At 36.7% G+C, this 15,405-nt stretch overlaps 1 protein-coding gene across 3 annotated transcripts in view; it reads right to left on the reverse strand.

Moving 5' to 3' along the window:
• Positions 1–15,405, reverse strand: part of LOC5575534 — an 89,497-nt gene that overhangs the window by 36,707 nt on the left and 37,385 nt on the right. The window contains exon 1 of one of the 3 annotated variants that reach the window (XM_001661981.2): positions 390–649. The exons of the other annotated variants lie outside the window; for them this stretch is intronic. The gene's annotated coding sequence lies outside the window, so the exon portion shown is untranslated. Of the gene's footprint in view, positions 1–389; positions 650–15,405 lie in introns of those variants that run through there. 3 annotated transcript variants of the gene reach the window in all.

Consider the following 15,405-nt stretch of genomic DNA (forward strand, 5'->3'; position numbering starts at 1 on the left):
ATCTTCTTCCATACGATAGCGTCTCCTCCGCCATCCTGTAGAGACGGGCATAAGAAGCGATTAACTTGACTTGCTGTTCGAGATGTTGGAAGCTTTCCTACGCATCCAGCTTGCTTTGAGATGTTTTGTCAATCATTAAAATAAATTTATGCAAATTTCCCGACACATCATTAATTATTTCGATTCCATCGAAATGAAACACTGGTCGGCTTTTTAATGCCCTGCCATAATCGCCATCCATCGTCGATTAATTTGAATAAAAATGGAAAATTTCAGCTTCCTTCATCTTGGCTAACTGCAAAGCGTCAAGGATCCTCATCGTATATTGCTCGCACTCTTTCTCTCGTTCGCTAAGTGGATTCAAAATTCTTTTTTTTTATCACACTCACATCTTGTTCTCCGGTGTGGGGCTTCGTTCCTGGCTGTAAAATCAAAGCACGCTGTGCAAAATTTCGCGTCACTTTTTTTCGAACTTCCGCTCGCAAATCACAAAAACCCGTCACGATTAATTATCACACACAATACATCCCGACACACGGTTACTAAGATCAAAGCCTACCGAGATTTCTCAGCCCAAAACCAAAGCTGAGCCCTCAAAACGACACAGTGGCGACCGGTGGTTGTGGCAGACACTGACTGCTGCCCAGAAAGTAATTTAGCCTTTGACAGAAGTAATTAAAATACCTTGGAAATATATGTAAAAAAAAATCGCGAACCGATTCGGGCTAAAGACACGCGTTTGCGCAGTAAAAAGACGCGACGTCCGTGGAAGTGATTCTTCTCTTCCGACGACGGTTTTGCATATACACACCGAAATTTGCACACTAACGACCGACACTAAGGACGACGACGTTGGTCTTCATCGGCTCAGTACATCCCGAACTGTGCACCGTTGCGTCCCACATAGGCACAGTTTTTCAAAGCTCAAAGCTAAATTGTTAAACAGTTTAAGTCAAAAACCTATCTACAACATTAGAACACTCGAGATTGAAGAAGTCTGTAATTCGCAGACGAAACAGGTCTATCTGAATGCCATATATTGAAGTTTAACGGAATTTGCTCGTCTTACTGCACACAGCCAAAGAAAAACGCACAAAAAATGATTGTATTTATTTCGATATCCAAATGATTTCATGACAGAATATGGTGAATTGACAAAACATCCATGTAAAAAAATATCGTTCTGCTTTGTTATATTTAAATTTTCGAACTTTTTCTTTGTATAAATACCTCAAGAACAAACTAAATTTACTATTCCAACCCAATATCATTCAGACACCTTTAAGGTTAGATACTTCATAATATTTGCCCAAAAAAACCCTAACAAAAAGCTATAACATATAACGACGAATTTATGAAAATGTGCTGCAACCATCACAATGAAATTTTTCGTTTTCAGTGAAAATCAAATTTTTGAAAGATACAATAAATATCAGAAATAATCATCATCAGTAGGTTCTTTAAATCCGTGGTTGTTCTAAATTGAAGCACGTTTGGGAACCTCTGGCCGCTATGGGAACGAAAGAGCAAGCCTCTGCCATCCTTGCCGCCAAAGGTTGTAAAGAATCGAGCAATTTTTCTAAGTTTTCAGTGATTTTTTGCGCGTGTCTGAGTGCCCCTTCTAGCTCCCGGAAAACGGATTTTATTGCAATTTTCATTTCGCATTTTTTGAGGGAAAATATACATATTTGCACCCGCGCGCGAGTTTGCACCGTTCGAGATTTGTCACCCCTTCCCTGTAGGTTTTTTCTTGCTGGGGTGAATTTTTTGCCGATTCTCCGAAAAAAAGAAACGGAAGCCTGGTCGGAGTCAACCGGCGAAACGAGAATAAGGTGCTTTCGAAATGCTTCTTGGTAAAACGATGCTGTCGCCTGAACATTGTCACCCCCACCCGATTTCCTTTCGTGACGTCATACGAATGAGAAAGCATGTGTGTACAAAATGGATTTTCATTCCAATAGTATTGAAACTGAAATGAAATTTAAATTGACGCCACTTGGTCAGAATAGGATTGAGTAACTCTCGCTGAGACCGGCCCATTATTTACATTTAGTCTTTCAAAATGTTTAAAAATTTGCTTATTCGAAAGCTTTTGTCGAGTAACATGAGGAACTGCATTCAGTTGGTCAAATTGACCCCTCGATAGTTATAATTAAAACAGTTATTGAGGACCCCTCGATTTTTGACAATTTTTGCCTCACTCAAACTGCCATAATTCGAAAATTACTTCAACAACCCCATTGCATACCGCAATGTACGGGCGCTTCGAATTCCGGACAGCGGCCTTAACTCACCAATAAAAAAAAATCGCCAACTTTCTTAAATGCAACACGTAGAACTCGTCATAGTTATGGACCCCTATCAAAAAACATCGAAATTTAGTCCAAAATACCGTCGGTTTTTAAAGCGTTTGGCATTCTTTGACATAATCGCACATAACTTTAGATAAAAAAACATACACCTCTGGTTTTTTATGTTTTGTGTAAAACTAGCTCAGCTTTCCAGTGATGCAAAAACTTTTAAAATCAGTGGTTGAGAACACCATGAAAATTCAGTTTTTCCGATAAAATCCGGTATGGCGGCCAAATACAATTTGGCAATTGAAGCTCCTATGTTTTCTCTTCCTAAATGTTATTGTGAAGAGGTTGTTGGTGAAATTTTCGAGTTATGGCAGTTTGAGTGAGGCAAGAATTGTCAAAAATCGAGGGGTCCTCAATAACTGTTTTGATTATAACTACCGAGGGGTCCATCAATTAGACCAACCGAACGCAGTTCCTTTAGTTACTCAGCTGGAGCTTTCAAATGAACAGAATTTAAAACATTTTGAAAGACCATTTTTGATTTTGATTTTTACAATTTTAAAATTGTAAAAATTCTAATTCAATTTTCAAATTGGCCTACTTGTATCAAATTAGCATGAACAACAACTTATAACTTATTGTAATTTGATGTGTAATTTTAAAACTGTATATTTATCAATTTCAATATTAAAATGATGAAAATTCAATCAAGTGTACGGATTTTGGTCCCACATGGTACACTTGAAAAAAAAAATGAATTTACGCCACATGTGCACGACTTATTAAAACAAGCAAAATGACGTAAATTTAAGTTACAAATGACGTAGTTTTCCTTCACATTTACCCCGAACGCCATTACCCGAATGGGTCATTGTCAATTGAAAATTTTATTGATTATGCTATGCAAAGTTTGGTCATTACTTCTCTTCCTTCCCCTTATGGCACTTTTTTATGAAGATTCCGAAAATTATATGAACACCTTTCCCTACAACGCCTCCTCCCCTCTAGAATGGCGGCGAACATTTGAAATTGATGTGGAGTAGAAGTTGAACAAATATTATAGTAATAATGTGGTTCGTTATGGTAATTATTTTTATTGTTTATTGTTAATTCTACTCTAAAAAGTTTCATGTAATATTTCAATCAACTAGATTAGCAAGTAATCCTAGATTAATTCAAATAACTTGGTTCCTGATTTGAGTGTGAATAACTGAAATGCTTTGAAAAATTTTTGAAAAGGAGGATAAATCATATGATAATGAAAGACATAAAATCGTCTCCTTAATGCTACAACTATATAACTCGAAAATCAAAGTTTTGAGATATGCAACTTTGAAAATATGACCGTTTTTCAAGGTGATGGTTAATCGCAGAGAATATGATTGAAAAATAAACTTTAACTTGTGCATTTTGAATCACACGCTAATGAGCTGTGGATATTTTGCAGATCTAATTGAAAATAATGTTTTAACACTTTGAAGTCAAAAATTTCTAATTTCGAGTTATCTAGTTGTAGCATCAAGGGGACGAAATGTTTCAAATCGCATTAGGGTCAGGTGTCTAACTTCCTCACTCGCAGTTCGCCAGTTGTAATTTCATCGACACAAGGATCCTCCATGCAACTTTTGTTTGCATCTACACAGTAGTAAAATCATGGAGACCGTTGATCTTCACAGCGAAAAAATCACGTTGGTTTGAAGATTACTTTAACTGATTTTCAATAAGTCAAACTTATGCCATGTTCATCAATTTTTATTAATCTTTCGTGTTAGCAACAAAACTTACGAAAGATCAGTTTTCTTTTATGAGAAATTGAAGAGAATTTCTTGTGAGAAAATTGGTGGACAGTCATATAACAGATTTTATCGAAGCAATATACACAGTCTATGTTTAAAAAAATGCAAAAGTTAACATTAAAATTATAGCAGCCTCAACGTCAATGAACGCTAAGCACAGAATCGGTAACCACTATAACAGCATAAGCATTCTTTAAGACATATTAATTTTTCAAATGATTCACAGTTTCTAACGTTCACAGTTTAGAAAGAAGGGAAAATTTATGATAACGTGATAGCCACTATGATAACAATTATCATTATAACACCGTGAAACCAAGGAATGGCCATTAGAGTGGTTCAAAAAATTGTTTTTGATCAACAGCGCTCATTCGATTCTAGATCAAATTCTGATTGTCCTCCCAAAATTTGAGCTCATTTGGATGAAAACTGAGACTGCACAAGCCCTTTCAAGTTTATATGGGAATTACTATGAGAAAAGCAACCAATTCATTCTATCGATCATAGTGTTTGCCCATGTGCTCTTGGGATTACAACTACGTTGATACTGTGAGATACATCCATCAGCTACAATGCTCGCACCTATGATGCCAATTATCACTATAACCACGTAAAACTAAGGAATGGCCAATGTTCGAATTAGGGAAAAAAATCTCTTATAAAAAAGTAGGAAGGTTATAATCACTAACACAATAATTTAGAGAAAGGGAAACTCTCTGATGAAATTTTTACCATGAGATTTTTGTGCCTCGTTGGTAACCACCAGCTAACATTAGAGACGCATACAGAAACGTTGAACTTTGATCAATAAGCCATTTTACGAGACGTTTCGGAACAGCTGATCGCCGAAACGGCGTCAATTGACAGGAGACCTGGGATTAAATACAGCGTGATTTTTAACAACGCCTCATCTTACCAAATGGGGGACATGGAGAAAATGACAAAAAAGAGATCCAAAAATGTTCGTTACTGCAACATTACACCTAGTTGTTGTAGCAGCTAGTTCTTTGTTACCCAAATTGCACATAAAAAGGCACTTTTGTGATTAGAAATATTTTAATAATTTTTCTCCATTTAAGTTTTCGCCTGTATGAAAAGCTACGCTAGAAATGCGCACAGTCATTAACCATCATCGTCGCGAAAACTGACGATTGAATTCTCCCAGGTCTCCTGTCATTTGACCAGCTTCGTAAAATGGCTCATAAGCCATTTTACGAAGCTGGTCAAATGACAGGAGACCTGGGATTAAACCAGGATTTCGATCATCGTCATCAGTTTTCGCGATGATGATGGTTGATGACTGTGCGCATTTCTAGCGTAGCTTTTCATACAAGCGAAAACTTAAAGGGAGAATAATTTTTAAAATTTTTTTGATCACAAAAGTAAAAAATGGGTAACAAAGTAGTAGCTGATAAAATAACTAGGTGTAACCTTGCAGTAACGAAAATGTTTGAATCTCTGTTTTGCCATTTTGTGTTGTTAAAAATCATGCTGCATTTTATCAAAACCAAATCCCAGGTCTCCTGTCAATTGACACCGTTGCGACGATCATCTGTCTCGTAAAATGGCTTATGCTTATATAGATTGCATTACCCTCGAGCGGGTTAACATTGGGCCTAAGGGGTGGCTTTAACCACCCTTTTTTATTCATCTCATGGCTAGTGTAAACGTAAAAAAAAACTAATATTTCACCTGTAGTCACGGGTTGAAAATCTCCCTAATAAAGCATATAATAATAATAATAACCCTTCACCATATAGTTATAATGTATTCTAGAAGCTTGTTGTATTGTTTTCATTATTACGGTATTAGTTTGCAGTAAAAATAGTGGCCAAAGTCACTCTTATGGTTCAATTTCACCCCGCACAAATGTGCCGTTCATATTTTTGTCCTCACTATTGTTTTGTCCCTATCTTCTAATCTATTCGAGGTAATGGCTTATTCGGGGGGTCAGCCCTTATTTAATTATAAAATAAAAATACGTTTATGACAAAATTATCAATAAGTATTCGTGAATGAAACAGGATTTTCCTACTTCTTCGCGTTACGATAGCGCCAGCTTTTACAAAAATGTGCGTAAGAAAGTACCCATTCAATTCAAGTAGTTTCATTCGGACTGTAAAGTAACGATTCCAATTAAACTTGGTATTGAATAAAAAATATATTGTATTTACTTGGATGGATTCATCCCTATATGCAGATTCATCCCAGTATGCATAGCTTCTACTTTTTACACCACTTGGTTGTCTACTGTTTACACCACCTGGTTGTAATGTAGTTTCCTATTTTCAAAAACTGAAATTAGTTTTCAGGCGCATTATGAATTTCATTCTCGGTCAATATGAAAGACATAAATGCCTTATGGAAGTTAAATTTTATCAATTCGTATTATTTTATAAGGTTGCTTTTTGATATTCGTGTGTTCTTTTTTCTTCGTGTAGGGATTAATGGAGCCAAAATGATGTACATTTACATAATTGGTTTAGGTTTGGGAATGGAAGTTAAGGATTATAAAATTACAAAAAAAAAGTATCTCGAGAAGTGTATAATCTCGAATTTTCAAATATTGTCGCTCCCAACTCACTGCTCCCTATGTAAGGATGCACATGAGGGTATTCGCTCGTTCTCCCGTGCAAACTGATTTTCCCTTCTTGTAGAACTAATTCCCATATCTCTGACGACGAAGACCGCGCACAACGCCAAACAAGCCAAGGATATGCTTTTTATTTCATTTTAATCCTCACGAAATAGGAACTACACATATGCAAACCATTGCATGTGAAGGAGTCGCGTCACGCGTATTCTTCTCTCTTCTCTCGATTGCAATGAAACGACCTCGAACTTGTAGAGCTGCCATATTAGGGAGGAGGGTAGCCAGAGACAAGCAGTGGGAATGACAAAATTTGCGAAATGGAAAATTGGTAGAAAATCAACCAGTTTCCTTTCCTACGTCAGCGGTGCGTGGCTCTAACGGCGACGTTTCTTTAATTTCTTACTGGAGATGCTGAAAGGGCTTAATTTCGCAAATAAAATTGTTTTTTTTTGTACTCACTTTACTACTTTTAGTTATTTAGTAGTTTTGTCCAAACTGAAAGGCATATTTTTTTTACGTGAAACGCTTTTTTGTGAAAAATGCCTCAAAAAACGATGTTTCAAATGGACTCCACATCATTTTTCTAAAAAAGTTTCCAAAATTAAGCTGTTTAGTAGTAAATTGATTGTTAGTTGACTTTTTTTAAATAATTTGATTAGTATGGCTTATTCTTCGATAGTTATCAAAACCAAAAGAGCAAAAAGAATGGCTTTTCTAAAGAAAAAATATTACTATAATTCATCCAATTAAACCAGTGGCCGGCAATGATATTTTCATTCTTTTTTTGAAACATCGTCTTCTGAATAGAAAGCTGTGTACTTTCCAACTTGTAAGCGATTCATTATGAGTAATATAAATAGCAAAACTAGGTAGCTTATATTTTACTTGGTATATATATAATAAAAAGTTGCTACGGTAAGAAGTTTTATTATAATAATTTATAGAATATTATGAATGTAACATAAATGCTCAAAAAAAGTATCCATAGCTCTGGTTGGATTAATCGCATTTTTTCATTGTTTCTCAACTTCCGTTCCGTTCACCAAGACAAAAGGACAATTGTCAACTGGTCTTGGTGCTTACTGCTGCTGCTACTGCTATTCCCCGCGCATAGCATAGCAAAATCTCGCGTTGTTTTAGCACACACTCGTTAGAGAGACACATCTTAAGGGATCGAGTGGATGTAATTGGATTCGTTTTTGAATTTTGCTTCAGCAGCATCGGATGGCAAAAAGGGTGCAATTTTTTTTTCCTAGCTATACCACTGTAGAGGGGAACGTTCCTGGTTGTTGTATTCGATCGTTCTTTTTTTTTCTTTCTTTTAATTTCATCGATTGCTTCCCTCGGTGCGTTCCTATTTGTAGAAGCTGCGCCTCAACTAAGACTCATCATCTTTAATTGACCGGACAAGAAAGATGGCTCGCGCACTCTCACACCGTGTGATTCCGTCCAGCTCGTTGAGGCCGAAAATGGGCAGCTCGTTTGGGTACAAGCCAAACTACCTACAGTATTGGACAATACATTTGTAATTTTTTCCATGTTCCGTACAAAATGGTCAACGTTAGAGGGTTTGATCTGAGTTGTTTATGGACCTATTTGATTGAAATTTTTACAATCTTCTTCTTTTTGGCATTAACGTCATCACTAGGACAGAGCCTGCTTCTCAGCTTAGTGTTCTTGCTTGCTTGCTTAGTGCCAAAGTTGCTATTTTCGCATTCGTATATCGTGTGACATGTACGATGATACTCTATGCCCAGAGAAGTCAGGGAAATTTCCATTACGTAAAGATCCTAGACCGACCGGGAATCGACATCTTCAGCATGTTGATTTGTAGCCGCGGACTCTAACCACTCGGCTAAGGAAGATTCCAAATTTTTACAATACTTCAGGCATAACTCAATTTCAATTTCGTGTAGGGTTTTCATAGTTTTGGATAGATTGTTCAAGTTAGTTTGTAGTTAGATAAAGTTCAAGTTATGTCTCAAGAACCGTGAAAAATTTCATTCAAATCAATCCATAAATAACTAAGATCTAGCCTACCAAATTAGACCATTCTGTATCGAAAACCGAAAAAGTTTCAGATGTATTGCACAGTACTGTAGATACAGGCCGTTCGAATGTTAATTAACTAATTTAAAAATAACCTCCATCATCGCGTGAGAGCAGAATCTCGGAGCAGCGCGAATGTTGGCACGCTGATAATAACCGCGACGAATTACCAATTTATTTCGCTGTGCGCTTTCTTCATAGAAAATTCGGAGGATTTAAGACGAGTACGGATTACCTATACGTTCATTCATTCAGGTTTTCGGTGCCTCGGCACCACCAATAAGAAGTAGCTCATTTTTGTGGCCAGTTCCCGCCAGTTCTCTTTCAGCGCCAATTAAAGTTCATAATTGGTCGATGATATGTTTTCTGCTTCCCAACTACGAGGAATTCGATTTTAAACACTTTTGTGCAGACAACTTAATCAGCCTTAAATGAGAAATATTTAATTTAGCAAGGGTGAGAAGCAGGAGAAGTGAGAGGGATAGGCGCCAAATTAATGAAGATGATTAGAAAGGTTGGCTAGAGAAGTTGGCTACCCATTTGGGTAAATTTGTTTTGTACGCTTCAACAATGAAAATGTAAGTGAAGGTAAGGCGTCTAATTTAGAGCCTGCTGAGCGTAAGCAGTTATCAATTTATTTCTGAACGGTTTCTACAGTTTAGCGATGCTGTATCTAGGCTATCTCATCTACCTCTGTTTTCCCATGAATGAATCGTGATAGCAAGAATGCCTAGTGATGTTTTCAAATGTCTTTACAAAGTATGAGAAAATGTCTTCCAAGAAAACCCTGAAAGAATTTTTTTAATAGATTCCATCACAAATATCACTTGGAATTCGTTCAATAATGTATCATACCCATTGTCCAACTATTCATTCAAACTATTTTTCATGTTATTCTCCAGGGATTATAATATGTTGTTAGATACCTCAAGAAAATTCATCGAGGATTCCTGTTTCGGGATTATCTACACAGGAACACATTTTGTATCTGTTTATGGAAGTCTTTTGCATTTCTATTTTTTTGCATTTCTCAGTAATTTATCCTGTAGATGGTCTATAAATTCATCCAGGAGTTCATGCAAAAAATCTTTAACTTATTTCTACACAACTCATTTTTTAAGAGTTTTCAATTTAATTCTTGAATTCTTCTTAGATTTCTTCGAGAAGTTCTTTATGCCTTTGCTGAATCCCGTTCCTTTGAAGGTATCACGAGAGATTTTTCTATAAATCCCTTCAAAGATTTCTTATTGAGCATTTGAGTTCTGTTTGATCCTTCGACCTTGACGCTTGTTCCTACGGGGGGTGGGCGACGAGGGCAGGATCAAACATGTCGCGCGTCGGTCGTGTAGTGAAATGAAAAAGCGCCGCGGATCGTTAATAGTGTTTGATCTATTGATCGCGTCGCTTGCTCTTGCGTGGGCGAGTGATTAACACTTGTTCGGCGTACAATGCGACTATAGAATTAAATCGCGAATCCGATTAGGCGTGATTATATCATGGATCGCATCACCAACCATTGGTGACTCCCAGATCTTTACCTTATCCCACTAACCCAATATCCTTTCCATGACAACTGTGGAAATGCAGAGGTATACTCGGTCTCTAGTAACAACGGTTGTCTAACTAACATTCCTTCCCTTACCCGATGACCGTAAGGACGTGGCCGGCGCTGTTATTGACTTTTAAATTTAAGCTTTCGATTTGTGCACATTGAACAGTGGTGAGCTAATCCCAAGCCGCATTCATTAATTTCCTGTGCAACTTCGATTGCTCTAGTCAATCACGGAGTAGCAACTACGAATTGTACGGTCATCTATGCTCATGCTCATGCTCAAATCCCTTCAAAGATTTCTTATTGAGCATATTTTTAAATATTATTTCAGAGGATCCTCAAGCTGTTTTTTTATAAGCTTCATCGGGGATTTTTTCTTAAAAATATGACAAAGATATTTTGAAGAGTTCTTGAAGATGATTTTCTAGCAGTAATGCATTTTTTTTGAAAAGCATATTTAGTAATTTATTATATAATTCCTGGAGTAACATTGATTTTAGAAAAACTCCTATGACTTTTTCTAAGTAATTTTTAGAAAATTTTAAATATTCGAATAACTTTGTAGGTATTTCTTGGTGGTTAGTTGGCGGAATACCAGAACTTATCCTTAGAAGAATTATAATATGAATCTTTGAGTGAACACTTGAAGATTTAGAAGAACTATAACATGAATCTTTGAGAGATTTTTTTCTTTGGGTTTAGGAGATAACTGTAAAATTGTTTGGTGGAGTTTTTTTTATAGAATTACTTGAAGAATCATCGGGTAAACTACTGTAAGAAACCAAAAAAAAGTCTGTAGTAATTACAGGACAATGAGATGAGGAAGTTTTATACAACTCGTGGAAAAATCCTGTACTGTATGACTAATGAACGTGTAAAGTCTTGAAGTCCCTTGTTAAAAATCATACTGATTGTTCAGATGGTACCCCTGAATAAGTTCATTTAGAATCAACTAGAAGGATTTCGATAAAAAATCCTTCAATTCTTTTTCTGGATTTGTGCACGGTTTTCTTCTAGGCAGTGCTGCAATTTTTTTTACAGAAATTGTGATATGGGGAGAAGTTAAGAAAGAAATTGACGATTTTTTCGCAGAAAAGCTTTCAAAAAAAACCTCGAGCATGATCTTTGCTAGTTTCTGGAGAAATGCCTTGCGAAATTTTTTGGACATGTTCTTTGAAGAGTTCAAACGCATTTCCATACAATTTGCATGAAATGAAAAATTTCAGTAAAAACTATTTACGCAAATTGATTTTCGCAAAAGTAGGTTTTTGTTACTCAAACCGTTTTGCTTTAAACGCCCTCGATTATTGCACCACAAAAACGTGAATGCTCTCATATAAAGTTTATCATGTTTCACACTTCAGTAGTCGCGCTGTTATATTCTGTACTACACATGTAGAAAAACATCGAATTTCGCTTGTTCGGTGATTCAAAACGTAATGATTTATTCCTCTCTTCCCTTTAACACAGCCGTTTTCAACCTTTTTGAAGGTGCGACCTCCCTTGAAGTTCTACAACCATCCTACGGACCTCCTAAATATTAATGTTATTGAAATAAAGGTTAACGGAACCCTTCCAAAGATCTTATTACAATACAACAGCTGTTCTTGACATACCACTCAAAAGTTACGTATGTAAAAAAAATGCACGAATTCTGCCAGGATAATCTGGATTTACTGAGAATCTTGACAAACATCTTCCAAGTGCACAATAAAGAACTAAAAAATGACAAAAAATCAGGTTGTTGAGCATCATTCTCTGCAAGCTGTTTTAAATATTTTAAGAAACTTTCAAATGCGCTTCTTAGGAATCAATTAACAACTTAAAATAATTGAAAATTTCGAAATTCTTCGATAATTTGTCATTTGTATATGATTAGTTCTGAAATTCTTCAATAATTTGTCATTTGTCCGTCAAGAATTTTCACAAGAATCTTTCGAGGATCATTAACACAGATATCCATCAAAAAGCTCATTTCATCTCATCATGCTGATAGATTCGAGAAGGTTTCGCCAGTGGTTAAAGAGGAAACGTGAACGATTTCGAATTTCTTCAGTCCGGTCAACAGTTCGCCAAGGAACTTAAAATAAATTTCGAGGATCTGAAGACATATGCCAAGGATCAGGCCGAAACAAACCCAGTAATTTCCTAGGGATACCTCGAGGCTCTAGAAGCGATAGTAATTTCATTTTTAAAGCTTGCACTGAAAAAAACGTGCACGCCGGTGAGTTAAAATTTGGCTTGTATTCTCTTATTGACAAAAAGACATTTGAGGCATTTTATCAGTAATAATGATAAAAATGATTGAAATGGATAAAAATTACAAGAAGCAAGTGAGACAAGGTACTTCTTACATTTATTCATCAATCGAAAATAATTAATCTTATTTACAATGTTTCGCGGATCCCCTGAGAAGTCATAACGGCCGATTGTGCTCCTTTTCCTCGCATATCGTTTCCCTTAATGTCTTTTCCCCGAACGCCAGTTCCCCGAATGTCCATTTTCCCGTGATAGAAAGTAGCGAATATGTCTGCTGAACCGGAACAAAAACAAAACAATGCTCTGAGAGTCTTCAGTGTATAACCCCCTCGGCTATGCTCAGTGGAAAAGAGGATCTGCAGGGTCGGAATCAGGGAAATCGGTACAAGGCACTCACCTATGTTCACAGGTCTATTTCCAGCAGGAATTCGCAGAAGTGTGCTCAGAATGGGTGGCATTCACAAACAACGTCTCAAGGGAAATATGCTCAAAGGCCACACTGCCAATTCAATTAAGATCTAACGCAAAGTAAGGGAGGTTTGAAGACAGCTTTCGAGTCCAGAAACGAAGCAAATCTAAATAATAGTGAGTTATTTAACTTTCTGGAAATCCTCTAAAACACGTAAAACAATTTACGTGTACTAACATTGTGTATTGAGTGTTTTTACATAAATATTCGTGTATAATGGTCATTTCTTATGATCTAGCTATAACGTGACGTCACTTGCGGTTTTAAATCATGCGTGGTGGACTTTCTTCGGACTAACGACACCTTGAGGTGGTCGGGGAGGATTTTGCAACGGCTAATGGTGCATAGGGTCGTTCTTGGTTATTCCCATTGGAAGGGCACTGGACCTACAGGGGATCGGGTATTCCTACGTCACTCGTAGTTGGCGATCGAAGACCTGGCCTTTCGGAACTTTTTTTTAAACTTATTTTGTAGTGTTTCAGATACGTTGGACCAAGCTAGGTCACTCTACCCTAGATTAACACAATACAATTTTAGACATTTGACCACTATTTTTCTACTAACGTTTCTAACCGTTTTTTAATAACTTCTTCACAACTTTTTTTATATACGTCGTTTATTTGCACACTTAATGTATTTCGCCGAGGCCGGCGAAATATTGTGCCGAGAACCCAACAGCTGAGATTTCGGCGAAAATCTCGGTAAAAGTTCAAAGTGCAGACTATACTGCAAAATGAGGAGACCAGCTCAGCTGTCAAAATATTACGAAAAGATCGGTAATCCGGTGCCGAAAATCTCGGCAGTTTTTACCGAAATTCAGCAAAATATTTTTGGTTTTTATGGAGGCAAAAAGGAAAAAGAAGAAGCAGAACTAAAACTAATGATGAGGGTGGCATAATAAATTAAATGTATTGAATTTTATTTTAAAATTTTATTTAGAAAGTTACAATTCATCCAAGGTTTCAATTGTCTTTTTTATTGTCATTTTACACAAATCCTTGGATAATGGTCTACTAGCCACTGATTGCCGTTCTTCTTTGATACGACGAGATGCTCCAGAACATTAACTGAAAATAAAATAAAGCTATGAATGTCTAAGGAACTGGATAGGTCATTTATACGCACGATCAATTTCGTTTATTATCAAATAAAAAGTAAATTACTTACTTGATATCAACCTACGAATAATAAATCTCAAGTTTGCACATAGAACTTCAAGGAGTGTTAATGCGTTCAACGTGTTAATGTATTTTCAACAGTAGCAGCATTTTTTTTTTCCGATTTTGACAGTTGGGCTTTGCCGAAATTCGGAGAAATCAATCTTTTGCTGATTACTACGGCAAATTAAATTGCCGTATTTCGGTTCTATATGTAAATTGCCGAAATTCGTCAATTTGAATTTTGGAGTTTTATTTATCTGTCAAAATTAAACGAGATTTCAGTAAAACTAAGCTTTACCGAGTGTATTCGTCATTAAACGTTAACGAAATGAAATTCTGAGATCAAGTATTTGGCAGGCTCGGGCGCCGTATGGCATGACAGAGCCGAAAATCTTCACAACTAACACTACTAACAATGAAAATGAGCCAAACAGATGAGCCAAATCATCCATGATTTGCTGAGTTGCGTGATTGACAACTCACGCATGAAAACTTTTAATCGTGAGTTATGAGAATTTGAGTTTCTCACTTCACTGGATAGGTAATTCTCGACTATACTCATGTTGCCATAAATGCTGAGGTCTGTGAAACTCAAAAGAAAGAGTGCATATCAGATGACCAGTTTGTTCACCACCTGTATAACATTATGACAATTATGAGTACCAATAACTTTTCAGGGAACTGGGCTATTTTGGGAAACGGGATATTTGAGAAAATGGCGTTGGTGTAGATGACATACGGGGAACCGATATTCGGACAAACGTAGCACAACCGTCACGGTCTCCTAGGAGTTGAAATTCTATTTCGGTCTTAAATCTTACAAAAAAATCGGTAGGTGTGTCGGGAAGGATTAAATGTAAATCTTTACAGAAGTATCAGTTAAACGTGAAATCCACAAAAGGTTTTGTTACGAATCTGTGCAAGTGTTTCATAATTCGTGAAAAACTCGACAGTATCTCATCAGTGATTATACTGGGCGTTTACCAAGAATTAGCTGAGGATGATGTTTGAAATCTGTCACTGATCGGCACTGGTCAACGACGAAGGCGGAACGACTGGTTCGATGAAGAGTGCCATCGAGTGACAGACATGAAGAATTTCGCCAGAAGCCGTATGCTTGTTGCAGGTACTCGGCAGAGCAGAGAGTGGTACTAGGCAGCGAGAGCTGAAGAAAAGCGAACCCTCCACATAAAGAAAAGCTAGCACGACAAAAGTTTGGTAGCTGAA

The sequence above is a fragment of the Aedes aegypti genome, chromosome 3 (assembly GCF_002204515.2).
Source record: "Aedes aegypti strain LVP_AGWG chromosome 3, AaegL5.0 Primary Assembly, whole genome shotgun sequence".
NCBI classification, from domain to species: domain Eukaryota; kingdom Metazoa; phylum Arthropoda; class Insecta; order Diptera; family Culicidae; genus Aedes; species Aedes aegypti.